Source organism: Myotis myotis, unplaced genomic scaffold (assembly GCF_014108235.1).
Source record: "Myotis myotis isolate mMyoMyo1 unplaced genomic scaffold, mMyoMyo1.p scaffold_m19_p_6, whole genome shotgun sequence".
Taxonomy (NCBI): Eukaryota; Metazoa; Chordata; class Mammalia; order Chiroptera; family Vespertilionidae; genus Myotis; species Myotis myotis.
In genome coordinates, this window is record NW_023416368.1 from 61,559,222 (window position 1) to 61,582,356 (window position 23,135).

Consider the following 23,135-nt stretch of genomic DNA (forward strand, 5'->3'; position numbering starts at 1 on the left):
TTCTTTTAGGTGTAAGTACATAAATTATATGGCTAGAATACAAGAAAAGAGTACTTACCAGTCAGGTAAAGTTAAAGATGTACCAAGGTTCAAAACTAAATTTAAAATTAGTCTGTATCTGATATATTAGGTCATTAGTTTCTTATTTTATTGCCCTTGTTAAGTGCACCAGGCCTCTAGGATCCTCACAGGATCATTGTACAAATTTGGAAAATTCAAATAAGTAAAAAAAAGTTCTTCACTTATTTATACACACACGAAAAAAAAATTCTAACTGTATTTGCTAGCGTACAATCTATAACTGTGGATCTTCCAGTATAGTCATTCAATCAAGTAATATCAAACAAATATTACATACACCCATGAGTGGGGTGCTGTTGAATAATAAATCTCCATCCTTACTTTGCAAGCATTAGCGATAGCATTGATTCAGACACAACGTGAGATAAAATACTAGCACAAGATTGTAATTTGGGATTATAAATGCACGCTGGGAAGGAGCTTCAGCTTTTATGGCTTACTAGAGGCTCACTGCACAAAAATCGTGCAAGGACTCGGCCCCTGCTGCCGCTGCAGCAGCCTCTGCCTCAGCCCCTGCCGCTGTGGCTTCATCCAGAGGGTCATCCAGTCTAATGAGCATATTACGCATTTATTAGAGACTAGAGGCCCAGTGCACAAATTTGTGCGCGGGTGGGGTCTGGCCAGCCAGGCCCAGATCGGGGCGGATTGGGGCCAGGTGTGTCGGGAGAAGAAGATGGTGAGAGGTTGGCCGGACCTGCACCTGATTGGAGTTGGGGGGGCCGATTGGGGGCTGGTCTAGCTGTGGGGAGAGGCTGTGGGTGGTGGGCCGGCCATCCCTGCCCCAAATGGGGTAGACGGGGTCGGTCAGGGATCAGTGGCTGGGGGAGGGGCCGTGAGAGGTTAGCCAGCCAGTCCCACCCCTGATTGGTGTGGGGAGGGGCCAATTGGGCAGAGCTGGCTGAAGAGAGGGGCTGCAGGCCTATCAGGGGCAGGATTGGCCGGGGGGAGGGGTCAGAGGCAGTTGGCCAGCCAGCCCTGTCCCTGATTGGGGCCGGAGGACCAATCTGGGGTGGGGCCAGGTGGTGTGAAGGGCTGCAGGAGGTTGGCCAGCAGGCCTTGCCTTCTACTGGGGTAGGAGATGGCAATCAGGGGTTGGGCCGGCCAGGGAGAGGGACCGTGGGAGGTTGGCCGACCTGCCCTGCCCCCTGATCAGGGTGGGAGAGGCCTCGCCCCCTATTGGGGTAGGGGATGGCAATCAGGGGTGGGGCGGCTGGGGGGAGGGGTTGCAGGAGGATGGTCGGCTGGCCCCACCCCCTGACTGGGCAGTTTGCTGGCCACAGTGAGCGTCATAGAGACCAGTCATTCTGGTCGTTACGGTGTTACAGTCGCTGGCTTTTTATATATTTATACTAGAGGCCCGATGCATGAAATTTGTGCAAGAGTAGGCCTTCTTGAGTCCAGGGAGACAACCAAGATGGCAGCATAGGTAAACACCTGAACTTGCTGCCATGCACAACCACATTAAAACTACAACTAAAAGACAAAACAAACATCATCCAGAACCACAGGGAGGCTGGCTGAGTAGAAATTCTACAACTAGGAGGAAAGAGAAAAGAGCGTTGAGTCATGTAGGAGGTGCAGAGGTGCAGAAGAGCGGAGGTGCGGAGGCGCGCAAGAGGGGCTGACAGCGGGGTGCGCTGTTGTCTTTTTCAATCGGGAGGGTGATACAAGCTCCCGACTGCTCTGAACTCCAGTTCCGGGTGAGAATCTGGGGACCCAGACTCATACGGAGAGAAGCTGGACTGTCTGGCATCGGGCCGGAACCTGAGGGCAGCTTTCTCACAGAGGTGCTTGCAGCGATCATTGTTCCTGCATGGGGCTGCGGGACACAGAGACCCGGGACCTATGCGGGGCAGGGCTGACTGGCAGCCATTGCTGTTTGCTCCACCCTGGTGATTCTGAGACCCTGTCCCACCCAATTTACAACCCCACCCAAGTTGTGCACAGAGGCTTTTGCATACGAATGGCCTGGCCTTTCTCCACCTAAAAACCTGTCAAACTGCAGCTGGTCAGAGAACCCCAGATCTTCCAAAAGAAGGCCTAAGACTCGTCAGCAGCTTACATTGCTTCACAGCTGCACCTCATCTGGGCACCTCCAAACCCCAAACAAAGAGGAGAAATCTACAGATCTCTCTGTAGTTCCTGCTGGGTGGCCTCAGGCAGTGGCTGACTTTGCACATCCTTGGAAATCCAAGAGCCAGTGTAACCAATGGTCAGAGTGAGACCGTCCAGATTACAGCTCTTCACATTCATAAGAGACACACTCAGCGGGGCAGACTCAGTGAGTGCCAAAGCCCCACTGAAGCAAGTCCTTGCCCACTGAAGCAAGTCCTACCCTGTACTGGGTATCTCCAGTACAGGAGTTCTCCCATTGTAGACACAACTGGTCCTCATAGCCAATTGGCCTGGAAGTCAATTCCTCCCAGTGATGCCAACAGCAATCGAGGCTTAACTACAATAAAACTGTGCACACAGCCCACAAAGGGGTGCACCAAGAGTGTCTACCTCAGGTAATTAGGGAGATTGAGCCATAGGGTCTTATAGGACACCTAGCACACAAAGCCACTCTATCAACACAGGGAAGCAGCCAAAATGTGGAGACAAAGAAACAGGTCACAAATGAAAGAAATGGAGGAAAGCAAACTACTGCATACAGAGTTCAAAACCACAGTTATAAGGTTACTCAAGAATCTTCTAGAAACCTGCAAGAAATAGTATAGTGAGACCCTCAAGGATATGAAAAAGGACCAATTAGAAATTTAGCATACACTGACTGAAATAAAGATTAATATACAGAGGTCCAACAGCAGACTAAAGGATCTCAAGAATCAAGTCAAAGATATGAAATATGAAGAAGCAAAAAACACCCAACTGGAAAAGCAAAAGGAAAAAAGAATACAAAAATATGAAGATAGTTTAAGGAGCCTCTGGGACAGCTTCAAGTGTACCAACATCCGAATTATAGGGGTGTCAGAAGAAGAGAGAGAGCAAGATATTGAAAATCTATTTGAAGAAATAATGACAGAAAACTTCCCCCACCTGGTGAAAGAAATAGACTTACAAGTCCAGGAAGTGCAGAGAACCCCAAATAAAAGGAATCCAAAGAGGACCACACCAAGACACATCATAATTAAAATGCCAAGGGCTAAAGACAAAGAGAGAATCTTAAAAGCAGCAAGAGAAAAACAGTTAGTTACCTACAAGGGAGTACCCATACAACTGTCAGTTGATTTCTCAACAGAAACTATGCAGGCCGGAAGGGAGTGGCAAGAAATATTCAAAGTGATGAATAGCAAGAACCTACAACCAAGATTACTCTACCCAGGAAAGCTATCATTTAGAATTGAAGGTCAGATAAAGAGCTTCACAGATAAGGAAAAGCTAAAGGAGTTCATCACCACCAAACCAGTATTATATGAAATGCTGAAGGGTATTCTTTAAGAAGAGGAAGAAGAAGAAAAAGGTAAAGATAAAAATTATGAACAACAAAGTGACAACAAATACGTATCTATCAACAAGTGAACCTAAAAATCAAGTGAATAAAAAATCTGAAGAACAGAATAAACTGGTGAATAGAATAGATCAGGGCCAAGAAAGGGAGTGGACTGACAATTCTTGGGGGGAAGTGGGTGTGGGGGTTGCAGGAAGAGACTGGACAAAAATCGTACACCTATGGATGAGGACAGTGGCGGGTAAGGGTAGGGGGTGGGGTAGGAACCAGAGGGGAGCTATGTGGGGAAAAAGAGGAACAACTGCAATAATCTGAATAAAGATTTATTAAAAAAGAAAAATAAAGAAAAAGAAAAAAAGAGTAGGCCTTCCTTCCCCCAGCTGCCAGCATCGGCTTCCTTCTGGCACCTGGGACTCGGGTTTCCCTCGCAGCCCCAGCTTTGCTTTGTTTGGAAGGACGTCTGGTCTAATTAGCATATTATGCTTTTATTATTATAGATAACATGTGTGTAGGGTTCAAAACAATCCATTTGCTGACAAACATGCGTAAAGTCGCCTTTAATAATGACAGTAGATCAGGCGTGTGTGTTTTTATAATTAATGAAATCCTAGAGACAACCAAAAATATTTTTTGTAGGAAGATGGGGAAGCTGTTCAGAATACTGTAAAGGTTCTGTTTCATGAGGCATCTATCAGTGGCTATTAGCCCAGAGAGAAGAAATAAGAAGAGGAATTATGTCTACAATTTTTCAAGTAAGATGGAATCAATCCAATTTTGTTATTATCTAATCTTCAATTCCTCAAGAGTTTCTTCTGATGAATAGAAGTGTTCACTTTAATGTAGTCCTAATTATCATTGTTTTCCCTTTTGTTAGCACTTTTTGTGTCATGTTTAAAAAATCTTTTGCCTTCACCAAGGCTATTGAAGTTATTCCCTTGTGTTTTCTTCTGCAAACTTGATATTTCTATCTTTCACATCACATACAGATCTACAATTCATCTGGAAATATGTGTGATATGAGATGGGGGGAGTCAATACAATTTTTGACACAATTTTATACCATCCTTAAAATCTCCTTTCTTTCACCATAACAGAATGCTATCTTTCTCATATATCAGATGACTGTACATGCATGGAATTGTTTCTGTCCCATTGGTCTATTTCTTTATTTTTGTGCCCATGCTACAGTATCTTAATCATCACTTCTTTTTCATGAGTGCTAATAGTATTTTAAGTCTTCCATATCCTCCACTTTTTGTTTTCCAGATTGCTTTACCTATTCTTGGTCCTTTGAATTTCCGTATAAATTTTAGAAATAGGCTGTCAATTTCAACAAATATTCAATTTGTTGCTAATTACATCTGGATTATATTCCCTTTTAACGTTCCATTTAAAGAGATCACATTATTAAAAGGGCTTTAGCAAGTGAAACTAAAGAGATATCATTAAAGTAATTTTAGAAAGTTAGGTTCACAGTCTTCAAACTGAGATAGATGTACTTTTGGGGTGTTTGGGCAGCCCTTAGGAGTAGGTCCTGAAGACTTTCCAAGTCATATGTAGGCATGGAATATTTTTAATGGAATCTATTTCCAGATCTTTAAATCCGTGTGTTTGTTACTAAAATTGATCTGCCTGAGAATACCCCTGTGCTTTTTTTCCCAATATCCTCTTTCATAATTGCAGTTGCCCTTCGTTCCAGAACAAAGCCATACCTTTCACCCATCCTTACTGTCATCATTCATTGCTAGTTGTGAAATCTTTGGAGTGCAAAACAAAGGAACATTGTGGTAGTTATTTCAGTAAGAAACTGTCCTCCTTCTTACCAAGTTTTAATTGGTTACATTGTAAAACCAAAGCTGTACCTAGAGTGTCTTATCTGAGAATAGTGGTCATCAAATCAGGTGTGATAAGCCATTTCAAGGAACAAATACTGATATACTTGTGAGGCCAATGTCTACAAAATCCTCCCAGGAAAACTGGTTTGGTATAGGATATAAGGAAGTTAAGGAACCTTAATAAATATAAAGCCTACAAGAAAAGAAGATTTCATTCCAGTTTTTAGATACTATGCTGAAAATTGGCAGTTTCATATGGTTTGACCTAATACTATAATATGCTGATGCAGATAATGAAAGTATTGCTTAAGGTATTATGAAAAATGACAGATATTGAGTGTTAGGCAGCAAAAAATAAAATAAAATAAAATTGGGAAAAGAAAATGGGAATATTGGATGAGAAGAGTATATTCCATACAAACTAAAAACCTCTTAGGCTTGAAGTATCGAGTAACATGGCATATTCTAGGAAGTATAATAATGCCAGTGGTCTTGATCTGGCATCTAGAAGGGTTCAGAAATCTGGAGAAGGGGCTGTGCGTAAATTAAATAAGAGTCCAGAGACGAAACATAATTTTGAAAGGCATCATAGGGAGTCAGAGAAGACTTAGCTAAAGGAACTAAGTTCTCTGCCTCAGGACCCCTTGCTTTTTATTAACACAATTTGTCCTAAGGCAAGGTGGAGATATACACATCAAAGGGTAGGGTTTCATACAGAATCCATTGTCAGATTGGAATGGGGAATTGCCTACGGCTGTTCAGGTGTTTGACCAACAGGGGGCAATAACGTGTAGATTGAGATGCCCTTAGCTGTCTGTCAGCAAGCAATCATCCTTTTCAGGTTTGGGGAAATGCCCTTGCCACTCCAGATGATTCAGCCCTGCTGACATGCTGGAACTGGCTTCCGGCAGTATAAGAAGCCTGTCGTTGAGAGGTCTTAAGTTGCCATACTGGGTTTAAATTTCACTCCATCACTGGCTTGCTGTAAGACCATAGGGGCTATCAACTTCTCTGTTCCTCAGTTACTTCATTCCTTGTAAAATGAAGATAACAATAGGACCAACATCATAAGGTTATTAGAAGATTAAATTAATTAAATGTAGAAGGCTTTCAGACCAGTGTCTGGCAAAAAGTAAGCACTAGTCAACATACGTTGTTATCGTTGAAAGATTAAAAGAGAAGAGCCCTCATCTTAACTTGCATTCCTGAAACAAATCTGTCCCTCCCCTTTTCTCGGCCCTCTGCTCAGAAGTGTCTGATTGCATCATCTCCTGACCTTACTCTCCACAACTTTGCTCCATCAAGTTTCTCTCTTTACACCACCTTCTGTCTCTCCTTAAGGATAGCAAAACTCTCTTCTTCCCTGAGGAAGCCTCATACTGAAGTCAGCTGGAGGTGAGCTGACACAATGGGCCACGATTTTCAAATCTTAATGCTTGGCAGTTGGCAAAGGCCCACCCACAGTGCAGAATTGCAAGGCCCCTGGAGCCACTGGTGTGACTCATTCAGTAGTCACAACATTTTACCCACCATACTGCCTTCAGGTCCTGTGGGGATTTTTCAACACCAAAATTGGCCTCATATCATCACCGCAGCTTCAAAAATTTAAACTTTCTACTAGTATTTTACTAGTATTTTAAAATTGCACAAGATAATGCATACTTATCTTAATGGGAAAAAATACAGTTTTATTAATAAAAATTCAATGACCTCACACTTCTCAACCCATCTCTTTTCTCATCCCCTTGTGGTAACCATTGTTAACAGCCTGATCTTTTCATTCCTAGCCCTTCTCCGTACTCAGAGAAATGGCTTTTCCCTTGGATAGTCTTACTTAGATATATAACACATGTACATTTTTTAAAAATTTTTCTAACTAAAATGGAACCATTTTCTACACATTACACTCAAACTTTCTTTTTATACTTACAGTATTCTATAAACATCTCTTCAGATTAGTGGATATAATTACAACTTACTACTTATACTTTTTATAAGTCCAAGGCATGGGTATAACATAATTTACCCAGCATTCTCCAATTAGTAGACATTTGGGTGTTTCCATGCTACAAAAAACAGCCTTATATAAATGTATATATTTTTGTTATTTAACAGTGTGTTGTTTTCTTCTTTCCTGGAGGTGAGATAAAAATAATGGGGCTGCTGAGTCAAAGGGTATGTGTCTTTTTATATTAATGATTATTGATAGATTACATTCCAAAAATGATTTTAGTAAGTTTCCCTCTGATTTTTCTTAAGCACTGTCAACAGGGGATATTTTTACTCTTTTAATTTTTACCGGTTTAATGAGTTGAACATAGAATCTCACTAAGGTTTTATTTTGTGTTTCTCTTTCTACTAGGGACATTGAAGATAGTTTTACATGTTTGTTGATGTTTGTGAGACAACTCTGAGTTTTCTGTTTAAATTTTTGCTTTTTATCTTCTTCAATTATTTGTCTTATTATTATTCATCAATAAGAGCTCTTTGTATACTGGTAATACTAAAATTAAAGCAAATTTAAAAGACAAATAATAGAGTCAGAAAAAATTACAGTGAGTGCAATGGCAAAAGCACTAGCAGCACTGAGCATTTTGAAAACAATAAATATAGTTGAATATAATAAATGCAATTAAAGATGTCTCTTTTTTCCCCCATAGCTTCTGGATATGCTGTCTTAAGAAGATCTATGTTTCGCCACATCTATTGCCAAATCTAAGGCTGTGCAAATATTCTCCGAGATTATTTCCAATAATTTGATAGTTTTATTTTTATACCAGACATTCATTAATTTAGATTTTTTAAAATATTGCTTAAAGTGGAAGTTGAGCTTTGTTTCTTTTAATGGAGCTGCAAAAATTATCACCACTTAATATTTTAAAGAGTTCTTGTATTCAGATTACATTTCCCAAGAGAGCTATCCATTAAAACTAAGCTGAAACCAGTAACAGAAATTTGAAAGCTGGGTTTTCTTTAATTCGGTATATCTTTATTTCTGTAGTTCCTAAATTTAGTGATCTCTTTTTACTTTTTTGTTTCAAAAAATTTTGGCTATTTTGACTTGTCTATAAGATCTGAAATGAGAAAGCCCAAATCCCACATATACTGTTTAGCTTGTGACAAGGTATTTATTTGACTCTAGTAATTCTTATTTTCCTCATCTTTGCTATGACCTTAATGAAATATATAACATGGGGATATTGTAAGAATTAAATATAATAATGCATGTCGAGAAAATAGCAAAGTATTTAATAATAATAAGCTTTTAAAACAAATACAGCTATTAAATTGAACTCTATTAAAATGTTTTCCTTATTATCTGACATAGACCTGTATGCCTGCTTTAGAACCCAAACAAAAGAAATTTCTGGCCCTGGCCGATGTACCTCAGTCGGTTCACACAGCCAATTGACGTTTCTTTCTCTCTTTCCCTCTCCCTTCCTCTCTCTCTCTCTCTAAAAAAAAAATTATATATATATAATTATATATATATATATATATTTCAGATTATTACAAGGACAAGATATAATGAACTGAAGAGTATTGTTATTTTAAAATATTATAATTTTAGCTTAGTTTTTTTCTTTTAAAATTTACTTCAAAGATAACACCAGTAATTCTACTTACTTATTATATGTTAGTTCTAAAAGTTGTGAATTTTGATTATGGTCAGTGTGACTAGTTTGATATGCTCCATGTCCTACATTCGTCTATTTTGAAAATGTGTTTAAGATAGATGGTTGGGACAATCATTACATGCTTTTAAATAAATATTTTCTTGATGATTATATCTACTTCAATTTCTTTTTTCAATTACAGTTGACATTCAGTATTATTTTATATTAGTTTCAGGAGTACCGCATAGTGTTTCGATCCCCCTGATAATTCAGGTACCCATCTGACACCGTATTATTGACCGTATTTCCTATTCCGTACTTTACCTCCCCATGACTATTTTGCAACTACCAATTTGTACTTCTTAATCCTTTCACCCTTTTCACCCAGTCTTCCCCTTTAAATTGCTGAGTAATCTCTGTATCAGTTTGCCATCTACTGACATTCTCAGACTATTGTAGAATTGGATTTTTCTAAACCTAGGAATTTCACTTGGCCACTGGGGAGAATAACTTGGTTTGAAAGTAATACCCACCACCATATTCCTATTCATTCTCCATCCCAACCACTTTAGATAATGGGTTTTCATTTCTTGGCATTGCTGGTTCCTTTGTAGTTTAATCAGGTGGGCACTTTCACGTTAGCACTGATTTTTTTCTTCCCTAGAAGTAAAAGTTTCAATTTAAAATTGGTATAACATAATGGTATGGCATAGTATAGTCTATCTTATATCATTTTAGAAGAAGCTTTTAAAAACTGTTTACTTATAAAGCAGAAAAAAATTAATACCACCCTCAAGTCTTGCATCAAAAAGAACATATTACACAGATGGATTATAACATATATTCTAGATTGATTTTGTTTACTGCCAAAGAAAAAATGGAATCTGATATACTTCTGTTTTAATCAAGATTTTTTTTAAGTTCCAAACAAAAAATAGAATTCAAACTGAGGAAAAGGAGAATTTATTGCCTTTTCTAAGTCACAGCTCCAGGATTAGAAAAAGCTCATGGGGTTAGTGCCAAATCATCTGTCTTTCCGTCTCTTGGCTCCATGTAATTCTGTGATAGCTTTCTTTTTCTTTCTGTCTTTTTTTTTTTTTATCAATAAAAAAAAATGGATGATTTTATTATATAAAATGGTAACTTTCTTTTCATAAAGGCTCTGCTAGTGTGATGATCACAAGGATCACCAATTGTACCAGGTTTATATGCTACCAGTTTCAGTGCCAAAACACACACACACACACACCACTTCTTTTCCAAGAATTGAAACACCCAGGGCTGACTTCCCTGCCCCCCACACAGATATCTAATTGTGATATAGTAACATGTGTTGCTTTTCTTTGTTTACTGTATGAACTTGGCCCTTTGATTGCAAATCAATTGGCTATATATTATTGTGTCTATTTCTAGACTTTCTCTGTTCTGTTCAGTTGAGCCAATTGTCAATGTATGCCAGTCCTACACTAGAGCATTAGGGTTAGCCTTGAAATTGGGTAGAGTAAGAGCTCTAAGTTTATTTTCTTTTTGCAAGATTATTTTACATATTTAAAACATATTTTGATATCATATGTTTTAAAATTTCCAATTTCTTTTTTATTTTTCAGATATGTCCTGTTATATATATTTATATTTAATACCATATTAGTAAAAATATGCCATGTTTGGTTTTAATTCTTTATTTTTATTATCTTTATTGAGATATTGTGAATAACCCGCCATATGATCTAACCACATGAATGTTGCATGTGCACTTGAAAAGAATGCATTTTCTATTGTTGGGTGTAGCATTCTATAAATGTCAATTAGTTCAAATTTGTTGATAGTGCTATTCATATCTTCAATAACTTCACTGTCACAGCAGGCCACTACCAGTTAATGCCACTATACAGAATAATTTGTAAACTAGATCTAATTCTTTCCTCTCCAATAAAAACCGATCATAGTAACTTCTCATGAAGGCTTAGATGAGGAAAGAGCAGAACCAGCAAAAGTGTGAACATTCTGTTTATGTATCTTCCTTGGGCTTTCAGGAGACACTCCAAATAAGTATCCTACTTAGAATGCTACTATGTACAAGCATCATTTTTAAATATATATGTTTATTGATATCAGAGAGGAAGGGAGAGGGAGAGAGAGATAGAAACATCAATGATGAGAGAGAATCATTGATCCGCTGCCTCCTGCATGCTCCACACTGGGGACAGAGCCTGCAACTGGGGCATGTGCTCTGACTGGGAATCGAACCGTGACCTCCTACTTCATAAGTCAATGCTCAACCACTGAGCCAGGCCAGCCAGGCTACAAGCTATATCTTAAATCTCATAATGCTTAGCTTTCGATGAGCATGTCAATTCTTCATGTCTCCCAATGTCCAATGACCAGATGTTCAAGCCAAGAATTGTGTCTTTAAAGGAGACTTACTTTCCGAAAGTGGCTTGAATTTGTTCAGAATTCTAAGACATTGTTATGGTTTTCCTATCAAAGTGAGCCACAATATTCTTCGAGCATATTTATGGAGCACTTAATCATCATCACATCTCTTGGATCATGGAGGCAAAAAATGGCAGAGCTGATTAAACGTTAGCCTTTTCTAGGTCCACTAAAAGCTGAAAAGTCTTTAGATCATCCAGTAAATATGATGTATGTTGTTTCCAAATTCTAAGCATTGTGGTCCTTTAGTAAAGATTACAAGGTTGCAGAAATGTGTACTTCATTTGATAGGTGAAGTTGTAATGTATTAAAGACCACTGTACCCCCTCTCCCCTGAAACTTCAATGAGGTGACAGATCCCTGTATTTTCCAGGGATTCATCTTTCATCCTCTGTATCTCACAGTTAGAATATCGCAGTTAGAATATTTACATTTTTTCCTGTTCAGGTCCAATTAGCATGGCGTCTTCGGTATCATAAGAGGTCCTGTGGGATGGTGAGATGATCCAATTCCTGCTTATTAAATGACAGCAAAGTGTCAGGGTTCACATAGTTCTGACATCAAATGTTAAATGTCCTGCTGTTTCTTCCAGGTTAAAGTAAATTGCTTCTAGAGGTCTCTGCTTCTTAAGAGAAAAAAAATCATTTGTAAAAGGTGTGATGAGCTCTGATGTTATGCCCCAGTAAAGATAGCAGCAGTAATTGGAGTGTGACTTCCAGATTAAGCTTATTATGATCCACGGCCATTCTCTAATAGTAAATCAGTTTTTCACATTGGCTAAAAGTAACATTAAAGAGAGATATGATAGGAGTTATTTTTTATTGCCTCTCCCTCTTTGGAGATTATAAGGTCTGTGAGGGCAAATAATCTTACTTATTATATCCGCTGCTGTGTTTACAATACTCAGGATGCTACTTGGCACTCAATCAAATGTTTGTTGACTTAATGAATATTTGGATATAAATAAATTGAAAGGTGTAAAAGAGAATTACAAGAGGATGCAGTTAAAGACACAAATAGGGGACCCTAACTTGAAGGCATTTGTATGCAAAGGATTTTTAAAAAAATATATTTTATTGATTTTGTTCACAGAGAGGAGGGGAGAGGGATAGAGAGTTAGAAACATCGATGAGAGAGAAACATCGATCAGCTGCTTCTTGCACGCCCCCTACTGGGGACGTACCTGCAACCAAGGTACATGCCCTTGACTGGAATCGAACCTGGGACCCTTGAGTCCACAGGCCGACGCTCTATCTGCTGAGCTAAACCGGTTAGGGCTATGCAAAGGATTTTAAAGTGTATTATGGTAATTTATTATGTATTATTACCAAATAAGGTTTAAAGCAACATGATGGATTATACTTTAGAAATATGATTAAATGTTAACATGGAGTATAGTTTAGAGGACAAAGAGCCTGAAGATAAGGGAGGCCTAGGAACTTGGATAAATTAGTGATAGTCACCTAGGCCTTCGTGCAAGTCTCATGACTCAATCATTGTTCTGTAACGAGTTAGCTTAGTATTCATTTTTGATAAACATTCTCGGTAAGAATAGAAATCAATTTTCTTAACTTCCTTAAAAATACTTATGAAAGATTACACCAAATATCAAACTTAGTGAAAAAGTGTTAACTTATTTCCATTATGGGAGGAAAAAAACCTCTGTCAAGGATACCTATTGAAAAAAAAAAGAGGCCATCCTGGCTGCTACCGCTGATTGCTGCCTTGGCACTTGTGGCAAGGCTATGCTGTTTCTTCCTTAACATAAACAATGTCATAGAACATCCACATCAGCCAAGGTCACTCTGTGAAAGACTGTATTAGAGTGAGCAGAACCAAGGCTATATTCCTTAGTTATTCTGAGCACTGCACAATATAAGAACACCGTGCAAATCACAAAAATAACCAAGCACAGTCCCTCTGCATGCTACATGAGCAACTGCTGTTTCTTATATCAATTACACCTTTAGCCCAACTCCATTCCACCTACCTGCTGGATAAAAAGGAAAATACACAATCATAGAATTGCCCACTTCAGAGCAAAACACACTTCCTTGGTTCCTCTTCAAAATTACCGAACATGAGCCCCCATCCTACAACAACCTCCTCATAAGGCCTTACTGAGATACCCCATTGTTCTGCCATGGGGTATGATTTCTCTGGCAACAAGTAAGAAACCCAACTTTGATCCTGGTGTTTCTTGGGGTCCTTGGTTGGTGGGCATCGATACTACTTTATTGCAAATATTAAACGTTACTCAAAGAGTAAAAGAGAGGAAAACAGATTCTCTTAACAGGGATGCGAGAGCAAAAATATCTCCAGGGGAGTTACTAGTAGGTCTCACTTACAGCGAGAACGTGAAGGGAACAGTCAGAAAAATGACTCAGGACCCAAGTTGCCACTGACAGTTGTGTAGGTCGCGTTCTTCCGAAAGGTGTTATGCACAGGGAGCCAGGGAGGCTCAAAACTGGGCCCCGCTCATCGACTCGTGTGCCTTGGCTTGGCGCGGCGCTCTCTTACCGGGAGAGAGGAGGGCCTTTGGAAACTCGCATGGTGGACAGTGTGACAACTAGGGTGCTCTTGAGGTTAACATTTTTCTGTGAACTTACCATGAGTTACAGACTTTTATGAGGATGAGAGGCTGAGGGATGAGGGTTGATTTGGACGTCTTGAGTTTCATGTAGTGGCTGAGGTCATCAGAGATAAAATATATTTATGGCATGATCAGCCCTAATTGTCTTAAGCAGAATGTGGAAGTGAGGCTGTGAGATCTGGCTTGAGGCACCTTTTTCCAGGAGCATGCAGAGTATGGCCCCTTGTTCACTTCCTCTGACGTAGAGGCCAGGGGAGGGGCAGTCTTCCATGGAGCACCTGGACTTGTGTGTCTCTCTCCTAATGTCTCTGGATAGGAGACATTCTCTGATACTCACTTCCTGCCAATTGAATCACAGAGGCCAGGGGGAGAGCAGTCTTACATGAAGTATGGGAAGTGCCTATCTGCCCTCTGTAATTTATACAGTTAGAGGTGTGGTGGCCAGGGAAAGATCACAGAAAAGGGCCTCCTTCCTTGCTTTTACCCATGCTTTCGCCTTCTCTCTGATTGAATATACTCCCATTAGGTTTGACAAATAACTGAGCTCCTTTCAAACTCAGCTCTGGAATTGCTCTTTGGTGAAGACTTCACTCTTCCTGAATTGGGCTGACACCTTCCCTCTTTGAAACCACACTATTTTATTATGACACAGATCTCAAATTCATACCTTGGATTTGTTTACATATTTCTTTCTCCTTAAGAGTACATTATACCTTTTTTAAAAATCTCTATCATTCAGCACATCTGACACATAATGGTGTTTGATTACACTGAGTAAATTAAATTGGACTGAATTGACTTGAAGATTAAACTAATGTGATGGAATGAATATGGGAGCAGAAGGCAGGAAACCCAGTTTTCTAGCTTTGCCTATGCTAACTACATTCAATCACAGTTGACATTCAGTACCCTCTGTTCATTATTGTTTTTTAAAGTGTAAACATGAAGGCATTGGTTGACCTTTGACATCGCTTTCAGTATCTGTAACTCAGTGATTCAGACTGATGTCCCACATGGGTGACCTTTTTAGCTGAGTTTTCATAATTTGTATAAAGAGTGGTGATGCATTCCTAGGCATAGAAGATCAAAGTGTTCCTTGAATAATAAAGCTTTTGCTCAAATACTAAGGGCTAATTAGGAAATCTGGCTAAGAATACATGGATATTTCCCAAGACTACTGGATTTCTCACAGTGACTTAAAAACAAGCAGGAGTATAATTTGTCAAGCTTTATCTAAATAGAATTCATACAATGACCTTGAGGTCTATTGAATTGCCTTGAATAGAAAAATGTTTACATTACTAGGCAAATTGGAACCTGTGATTTACTGGAAAGATTTTAAAGCTTATACATGTACAAAGAGCCTGTGTCATTAAAGAATAATTTCCTTTCCATATTTTGTATTAAAAAAAAATCTTTGGCTACCAGGAACCAGTTATCATAATAATGTGATTTCAAATGAACTAAATACCAACAGTAGCTCTAGCATTATAAAGATGATGTTTATAAATGATTGAATTGCCTCTAAATTGTTTCCACAAGGAACTACACTAATGAGTAAAACAAGGACATTTTTCATTATCAAAATTATGTTATTCTCTCAAACTGCTTTTATAAAAAGATAGGTGATTTTTTATACAATTAGGTGGATAAGGCAACAGTATGTTTTTATGTAAAATAATTTAAAAATACAAATAATTTTCAATTTTATCAACCATTACTGATTTATAATGTCTGTATTAGGGTGGTGAGAAATATGTCATTATAGGTGGTGTCTGCAGGCTTATATTAATTATAGTCTTACATAGAAAATGTATTGGTCAATGTACTTTTAAGATTGACAAGACAAGTTTAGGTCATTGTTTTAACCTTTAATAAGTTATTATTGCAATTCAATATGAACATGAATAAAGCATCAAAACACTGGAATTTTTCCAGCCTAAAAACAAACTAGAGGCCCAGTGAATGAAATTCGTGCACTGGAGAGGGAGTCCCTCAGCCCAGTCTGCGCCCTCTTGCAGTCCGGGATCCCTCGCTCCTTACTGTCTACCTGCTCACTGCTCCTTACCACTCAGCTTGCTGCTCCTTAGTGCTGCTTCGGGGTGCGGGGGGGAGGGGGGGGGAGGCTCCCGCCATCCCCGCTGCGCTCACTAGCAGTGAGCCCAGCTTCCAGTTGAGCGTCTGCTCCCTGGTGGTCAGTGCACATCATAGCGACTGGTCATTCTGGTCGTTCCACTGTAATGGTCGCTTAGGATTTTATTATATAGATGACTTTCAAGTGTTTTAAAATTGCATTGTATAAAAAAAAACTGCCTTTGTGTAAAAAATGTCATTTGTGTAAATACTAGGTCTTATATATATTCAGGCTGAGATTTGAAAAGTAATTATTGTTCCTTAAATAACAGAAAACATGTCTATTATTTTTGGTGAAAGCCAATATAAATGTGCTAAACCCTAAAAATATTTCAGTACTGAAATATTGCCAGAAAGACAAATCACTTACTTGTTCTTAGTAATAGTCTTTCAAATAAAGACCTGTTCCATATGTGACACATTGAAATCACATATCCTAAGACTCAGGAAAATTCGTGTAGCTAGGGGGACAGGTGGTCGCCATCACCCTCTCAGGTGTCCCTGACTCTTTGTATTAGTTCCCTACTGTTGCTGTAACAAATTCCCGTGAACTTGGTGGCTTAAAGCAACACAAATATGTTCTGCAGTTGCTAAGATAAGAAGTCCCAAATGAGTCTCACTGAGCCAAAATGAAGTTGTCATCAGACTGCATTCCTTCTGAAGGCTCCAGTGGGAAATTGCTTTCCTTTGGCTCTTCCAACTCCCAGAGGCCACCTGAATTCCTTGGCTTACAGCCCCTTCCTCTGTCTTTAAAGCACATCATTCCAATCTCTGCTTCCACCATCATAGCTCCTTTTTCTGACTTTAACACACTTGCTTCTGTCTTATAAGGAAGGACCTGTGGTTATACTGGGTTTTCTTAAATAATTGATCCAGGATAATTTCCCCATCTCAATATCATTAACTTAATCACATCTGCAAAGTCCCTTTTGTCCTGTAAAGTAACATATTCATAGGTTCTGCGGATTAGGACATGGGCATCTACATTTTCCTTTTTTCTACACACAGAACCTTTTGCACTGTGGTGATGTCTACTGTTTACTTGTCAGAAAAAATGTTTTTAAATGCATGGAAATAAAATACATACATATACAATGGGAAAAAATCATTGAATTACAATAATCAAAATATTTGAAATGCCTGCTTTAGTAATATGGGTAATTTTTAAATTATTGTGTTAAATAATACTTGTAATGGCTAATAACTATAATTTCAAAGTAGTAAAGGATAAACAATATTTACAACAACTGTTTGTGATATAAAAATATCTATGATTTTTATTGTACTACTAATAGTGTGTTGTCTTTTGTTTAATTTTCTACACATTAATAATAGGAACAAATGCTAAACTTCAATTAGAACTCAAGGCAAAAAATATAATTTTTACTTTCTCCCATGATCTTGGACTGCAGGTTAAGAACCCCTGTTACACACACTCAGCAGAAAGAAAAGGTTTATGACTTGTCAGCGTGTGTGTGTGTGTGTGTGTGTGTGTGTGTGAGAGAGAGAGAGAGAGAGAGAGAGAGATCAATATGAGGCCAGCAAATTGCTATTATTCTACAGTTCTTTAACTATATTTGCTTTTTCCTATCATTCAGCTACTAACTGAAAAGTAAAATAAACTAATTATGGACATTCTTTATCATAAATCTATATATGAGATTCTCATTCTCCTGAACATTAGACACTACGGTATTTATAGACACATGGAAATTCTTCTGTGTGTATTCAAATTTTGACATATCATGCTGATTAATTTTAATATTTATTAGCAATGAGATTTCTATAGATGTATGATATGGCATTTGTTGTCTAGGAGCTCGCATTTTACTTAGCACATAGAATGTACATATTCTGCTACATGAAGACCATTATATTCATTGTGGATATGTTGTGGTTTAAATATTCACAATTGGTATTAGATAATTTTTTAATATTTTCTAATGATAAGCAAGCCATATCCTTGCAATCCAAAACAAAATAAAAGAGTTAAAAACTATGAAGGCTATGGAGGCTAGTCTAAATTGTGATGTGGCTGAGAACTGGATGATTTAAGGCTGCTGGACTGATTTTTATAACTGTTGGAATAATTCCTTCCTGGACTAATTAGGCAATCTATCATAAAAACCCTGTTTCAATTTAATTTAGACACTCTGGGAATGCTTCACTTCATAGCCAATAACACACTGAGAAGGAAATTCTTTTATGCTTTTGAGATGATACAATTAAATTGTAGCCACAGGCTTATTAAGAATGCTTCTCTCTCCTATGGCACTTAATCAAAGAAGAAAATATGTGACTTTCGAGTAAGATGGCAAAATAGTGCATGTTTGTTTAACTCCCCTACATGCACTTTAAATGGAAGTAAATATCCACAAGCAAATAAATAAAATAAAATCTAAACAAAATTTTTTAAAAAAACGGGAAACAGAGAATAAATTATTTCTATATTGAAATTACAACTACAATTTCATACAAACATGTCAAATAATGCCTGCTTCATACAAAACAATTAGGACCAAATAGAAAAACAACTCTGAGATATGGCACAAATCCTTACTTTTGAGTTTAGAGTAACATCCTAGAAATGGGAGAATTCAGGAAGACCCCATTGATAGGCATATTTGAAGGTGTTTGGGCGGAGGGTGTGTCTCAGTCATGGGCAACATAGGGAACCTCTGCTTGGCATGAATTTCTTCCATGCGGAGCAGGTGCGATTCATGTCGGGCAGAAGGAGAGCACTTACCACCGCCCCGTTGAGATGTTTGCCTATCCTGCTGGAGTATGTGCTCGCTGCTTTTGGGAAATATTCCTCACCCAGCCCACCAGCAATGCCTGGTACAATTCAGCTCTACGTCCCTTTTCTGTCCTGGTCTCATAACGCACATGCTCTTCTAAATCTCCATCCAGCTAGATAATTCATCATCAGTCTGAATAATGCACTGTCTGTATGCTAACTTCATCTTTCTCATGTTGACCCTGCTGCTTGGTATGAATTTCTTCCTATGGTTCTTCTAGGAATATGTCCTGTTGCAGTCCTACCCAAACAGCAAGATCTTCTCAGAAGCAGCTTTCTTCATAACCCTTTCTTACTCCACTGACTTTTCATAGGACTGCCAAATAATGTTCCTTCCAAGAAGTCCTCTATGCTACATTCTTTATGGCATCTCATGTTTTCCCCCATAACGCAGTCATTTCTATTTATGATATTAATTTCTTAAGGTGAAAATCATGGTAGCTTTGTATTTATTTATTTATTCCCCATGTCCCAAAGTACAGTTCTTTGCATAAAATAATTATTCTGTGAATGCTGATGCATCTATATATTTTGTTTTGTTTTGTTCAACTTTGAGAATCAAATAAACAGGAAGAGCCCTTCACTTCTGAAAGATATTTTTCTCTAAACAGTGCAAGTCTCAGCACAGTAAAGCGCATCTTTCAAGGCCCTGCAATTTGTCATCATGACGCAAATGAGCTCCTCAGTGCCCTTAGACTTGCCAGACCTCTAGCATAATGACAATGCTTAACCTTGAGGTCTTATGACAGCTCAAGTGCCTTAAATGTTCTCTCTCAAATACTCAATTATCTTACCTAAATTGCTTCATCTTTTCTAAATGTATTGCTTATATGTCATTAAATAGTTTGGACAACATTATAAACATAATTGTTTTGTAATTTTTCTAGCTCAAACCATTTTTATAGTTATATTTTACTTTATTCTCCCTTCTAATGTACTATTTTACCCACACAAGGGGATCTGTAAAGGATATGTAGTTTAAGAACATAGTTATTAGAGGGACAGCTGTGAATCTGTCAGAGCATTGACATCTCACATTCAGCCTCCCCTACTTGACTCCTCTGCCTTTTTTTCAGATTAAAGATTTTGTGTTTTTCATTCCCCAGCTTTTTTTCTTAACTTTTTATTTGGAAATAATTTAAATTACATAAAAGTTGCAAGGATAGTGCAAAGAACACCACTTAAATACACACACACACACACACACACACACACACACATACTCGAGAGAATATATATATATATATATATTAAAAGCATAATATGCTAATTAGACCAAATGTCTTTCCGGACGACCTTCTGGATGAAGCCAGGGCTGCGAGGGAAGCCCAGGTCCCGGGTGTCTGCTGGTGGCCGGAGGGAAACGCAGTTCCCGGGTGCCAGGGGGAAGCTAGTGCCGGCAGCCGGGGGAAGGAAGGCCTACTCTTGCACAAATTTCGTGCATCCGGCCTCTAAAACATATATATACATTTCTCAGAATTTTTAAGAGTAATTTTCAGATATCATTGCCTTCCTTTACCTCAAAATGTTTCAGTGTTATTTGCTACAAATAAGATATTTTCTTACACAACCACAGGACAGTTTCCAACTTCAGTAAAGTTAATATTGACATAATACTATTATTTAATTTTCCATCCATATGCTCACATCTTTATTTTGATTTGTGATTCTGTATATGTTAATAACACATATGTGTTATTAACATATATGACTATAGTAAATAAAATAATATATAATACAAGGTTTTAATTATTTTTCTATCATTTCCTACTAGTTTAGTGATGTATATTTGAAATTCTTCATAATTGGAAAAAAAACAAAACAATGTGAGTTAATGGAAGGGACACAAGTCTGAGAGTCAAGAGAGTCAGTGGCAATCACTCAACTTTAAAAACTTCTTCAAAATCATTTGATTTCTTGATTTTGAGTCTGCTCTGTGAAATGAGGCATATCTTGTAACCTTTTTGGTCTCTGTTTTCCTCTTAAGAACTTCTTTTGTAAACCATAGTTTTGTGGGTGCTCTCCTGGCACTGTATGTCCAGCAATCCTCTGACTTAATTCTTTCCCACATACGGCAGATGAAGAAACAGGGTCAAAGAAGTCTGTTTGCATTCCAGAAGTCATACTGCCAAGAAATGTCAGAGCAAGCATTTGAACTCAGATTTGATTGCAAAATAATTGTTTTTAACTGCATATCAGTTCTAAACCATCCATGTCATTTTAGCACCAAAGTACTTCATCATCTGGTCCCACCATGACTATTAATTCCAACCCCAATTGTCTTCACTGATTCTCTCACTGCTCCCTTCAGTCTTCTCATCTTCCTACAACTAGAGTTCTTTCCTACCACAGTAAGTTTACTCATGTTTTCCTGTCCTCACCTCTTTATCTACATCCACATCTCCATCTCATCTGCCTTCATGACCCATCTCTTGCTCTCCTGAATCCCATTCACATCTACAACCTTCAGCATCATTTTAGTACTTTATTATAGTTTAAAATGTCTCCATTAAAAAAAGTCCCCATTATTTCCAATGCATTGGGCATAACTTAATGGCAAGAATTATACTTTATAAGTCTTTTTTACCATACTTTAATGTTGACCATAAAATAAAAGCTTAATTCCTACTGAATAAATTTCTTTTTTGAAATTGATATGCAAATTATTTGTAAACTTGGAAACATGACACAAACATATGTCAATATAATTTCTGAATTTCAGTTCTCCCTTCTCTTTATCCAATAGGATTTTATGCAATGATTTGTTATTTTTCAGTTATCTTTCTAAAAGCATGGTTTTTATTGTTGACTGTAGACCAATAGTGAGTCACCATGTCTATAGGCTTTTAGGATAAGCTTCTTTCAATAGTAATGACCAATACTGCCCATTAAATACCTGTAATAGGCTAGACATTATTACAGTTTAATTCTATAAAGCTTCAAAGAAATGAAAATTACTTCACTATTTTGTATACTTCATCTAAAATCCCCAAACAACTTATCAGGACAGCTACTACTTATAGACACAGAAGCCAAAAATCAAGGATACCAATGATTTGTGCAAGTCTACTCCAGGAAAGACAGATATTATTATTGCAAGCCAGTAAAATCTTATTTCAAAGTCTCTGATAGTTCATCCATGCCATATTTCCTCATCTTATTATGCAATGTAAAAACTATATTAGACAATATATAGCCAATGGGTGTGTTTTAGTGTATATAATCCTATATAATAAAAACCTAATATGCTAAGTGTCTGACCATTCATTTGACCATCTGACCAGTCTCTATGATGCACACTGACCACCAGGGGGCAGACGCTCCAACTGGTAGGTTAGCTTGCTGCTGGTGTCTGGCTGATCAGGACTGGGCGAGATGGCCTGGACATGCCCTCTCGCAATCCGGGACCCCTCGGGGGATGTTGGAGAGCCAGTTTTGGCCCCATCCTCAGAGGCCAGGCTGAGGGAACCCCACCGGTGCATGAATCCATGCACCGGGCCTCTAGTATACATATAAAGTATAGAGAAAATCAGTATTTTACATTAAATATTTTTCTTCTTTTGCTGTATTTTCTATATTATTTCTATTAAAGATTTTTATGATATTTTAAATTGATGGTGGGAAATGGCTAGGTAGGAAAGAATGTAATCTAAACACATTGAAAGTCATACTCTCAGTAAAAGGCACCAGAGCCAACAAACTGCAGATAGATTTACTAATAATTATTTCTTGGAAACTTTCCAGTAATAACTCATCGTGGATCATGCTTGTGAGATAGGCACTGATTAAATTAACAAACCAGGAAGCCACATATCCTGGAAACTGAAGAAGATCAAGTATCATCTTAGAAACCATAATCTGTTCATGAGATACTGTTGTACTAACACATATGTCACTAACTGATAAGGAATTTGAAAAAGGCAGTGTGGAAAGTGGATATTAGTGTGTGACCAGGGAGAGGTGCCCTGGTTTTAGACTTATTCTAACTGGAAAATAGAGAAAATCAATTTATGAAAGTACCAAAGCTTGTCAAATGTGCCTTAGGAGCACCTTATCTTATGGGTTATAAAGTAAGTTCAATGGGCAACATTTTTCTATAAAACTTACTTTCCAGATTCACCAGGGAAAAACTAGTCTTTTCAGATAATTGAATCATTGTTAGGCTAGGATAATATTAGTTTCTTCTCCATTCGAA